At 55.6% G+C, this 2,500-nt stretch overlaps 1 non-coding gene across 1 annotated transcript in view; it reads left to right on the plus strand.

The window, feature by feature from the left end:
* Positions 1-2,157: 2,157 nt before the first annotated feature.
* The window catches only part of LOC144420216 (small subunit ribosomal RNA), a 1,810-nt gene continuing 1,467 nt past the window's right edge, over positions 2,158-2,500 (plus strand). Inside the window, exon 1 of the ribosomal RNA XR_013474569.1 lies at positions 2,158-2,500. This exon is cut by the window's right edge and continues 1,467 nt beyond it. This is a non-coding gene — a ribosomal RNA (small subunit ribosomal RNA).

Below are 2,500 nucleotides of genomic sequence, written 5' to 3' on the forward strand. Positions count from 1 at the left end.
GCGGGCGAGAGAGTGCTGCGTCGCCGGCATCGGCGTCGAAAGAAGCCGAGCCGAAAAAAGTTGTACAAACGTGCAAGCATACTAACCTAACCCTAGGTAAGGCATGTCAGAGCGAAAGACAGTAATTTCGAATGAGCCAAGGAAGAGCGGTGCGGGGCCGGTCGGAGCGCATCCTTTTCTCGGTGGCTGGCGGGCGAGAGAGTGCTGCGTCGCCGGCATCGGCGTCGAAAGAAGCCGAGCCGAAAAAAGTTAAAGTACAAACGTGCAAGCATACTAACCTAACCCTAGGTAAGGCATGTCAGAGCGAAAGACAGTAATTTCGAATGAGCCAAGAAAGAGCGGTGCGGGGCCGGTCGGAGCGCACCCTTTTCTCGGTGGCTGGCGGGCGAGAGAGTGCTGCGTCGCCGGCATCGGCGTTGAAAGAAGCCGAGCCGAAAAAAGTTAAAGTACAAACGTGCAAGCATACTAACCTAACCCTAGGTAAGGCATGTCAGAGCGAAAGACAGTAATTTCGAATGAGCCAAGAAAGAGCGGTGCGGGGCCGGTCGGAGCGCACCCTTTTCTCGGTGGCTGGCGGGCGAGAGAGTGCTGCGTCGCCGGCATCGGCGTCGAAAGAAGCCGAGCCGAAAAAAGTTAAAGTACAAACGTGCAAGCATACTAACCTAACCCTAGGTAAGGCATGTCAGAGCGAAAGACAGTAATTTCGAATGAGCCAAGAAAGAGCGGTGCGGGGCCGGTCGGAGCGCACCCTTTTCTCGGTGGCTGGCGGGCGAGAGAGTGCTGCGTCGCCGGCATCGGCGTCGAAAGAAGCCGAGCCAAAAAAAGTTAAAGTACAAACGTGCAAGCATACTAACCTAACCCTAGGTAAGGCATGTCAGAGCGAAAGACAGTAATTTCGAATGAGCCAAGAAAGAGCGGTGCGGGGCCGGTCGAAGCGCACCCTTTTCTCGGTGGCTGGCGGGCGAGAGAGTGCTGCGTCGCCGGCATCGGCGTCGAAAGAAGCCGAGCCAAAAAAAGTTAAAGTACAAACGTGCAAGCATACTAACCTAACCCTAGGTAAGGCATGTCAGAGCGAAAGACAGTAAACTCGAATGAGCCATGAAAGAGCGGTGCGGGGCCGGTCGGAGCGCACCCTTTTCTCGGTGGCTGGCGGGCGAGAGAGTGCTGCGTCGCCGGCATCGGCGTCGAAAGAAGCCGAGCCGAAAAAAGTTAAAGTACAAACGTGCAAGCATACTAACCTAACCCTAGGTAAGGCATGTCAGAGCGAAAGACAGTAATTTTGAATGAGCCAAGAAAGAGCGGTGCGGGGCCGGTCGGAGCGCACCCTTTTCTCGGTGGCTGGCGGGCGAGAGAGTGCTGCGTCGCCGGCATCGGCGTCGAAAGAAGCCGAGCCGAAAAAAGTTAAAGTACAAACGTGCAAGCATACTAGCCTAACCCTAGGTAAGGCATGTCAGAGCGAAAGACAGTAATTTCGAATGAGCCAAGAAAGAGCGGTGCGGGGCCGGTCGGAGCGCACCCTTTTCTCGGTGGCTGGCGGGCGAGAGAGTGCTGCGTCGCCGGCATCGGCGTCGAAAGAAGCCGAGCCAAAAAAAGTTAAAGTACAAACGTGCAAGCATACTAACCTAACCCTAGGTAAGGCATGTCAGAGCGAAAGACAGTAAACTCGAATGAGCCATGAAAGAGCGGTGCGGGGCCGGTCGGAGCGCACCCTTTTCTCGGTGGCTGGCGGGCGAGAGAGTGCTGCGTCGCCGGCATCGGCGTCGAAAGAAGCCGAGCCGAAAAAAGTTAAAGTACAAACGCGATGCTAATGAGCGAGCCGTTGTCTCGACTAATATGTAGGGGGCGTTCGATCGAGCGTCTGGCTTGAGCGCTTGTCGGCCTAGCAGAACGGTCGCATTGTTATGCCCGGGTTTTAGGCACCGCTGCAGGCGGCCGGAAGAGCTCTTGTTTGTGCGAAACTGAATGGATCGAGCCCGAGAGAGGGCGAGCAAAGAAAAAACGCAAATCGCTCCGCCTGGCACTGCCGGCGAGAGCGTGGACGTCGCGGCCAGCCACTGTCGAAGCTGAGTACGGCCGCAGGCGATCGCCTCGGTCTTAAACGAATGCGACGAGCACGCGCCGGGCGGCCCAGCAAGGGCCGAGCGCAGCTGTCGCAGCTATCTGGTTGATCCTGCCAGTAGTGATATGCTTGTCTCAAAGATTAAGCCATGCAGGTGCAAGTACGAGTTCTCGTAAAGCGAAACTGCGAATGGCTCATTAAATCAGTCTTGGTTTATTTGGTCTCGTAAGCGAAGTGGATAACTGTGGTAATTCTAGAGCTAATACATGCATTAAGCGCCGACTTCGGGAGGCGCGCTTTTATCAGATCAAAACCGACCGGGTTCGTCCTGTGACGTTTGATGACTCTGGATAACCACGCGGATCGTACGGTCTCTGCACCGACGACGTATCATTCAAGTGTCTGCCCTATCAACTGTCGAAGGTACGCTACGTGCCTACC

This window comes from Styela clava, chromosome 2 (genome assembly GCF_964204865.1).
Source record: "Styela clava chromosome 2, kaStyClav1.hap1.2, whole genome shotgun sequence".
In the NCBI taxonomy this organism is placed as follows: Eukaryota; Metazoa; Chordata; class Ascidiacea; order Stolidobranchia; family Styelidae; genus Styela; species Styela clava.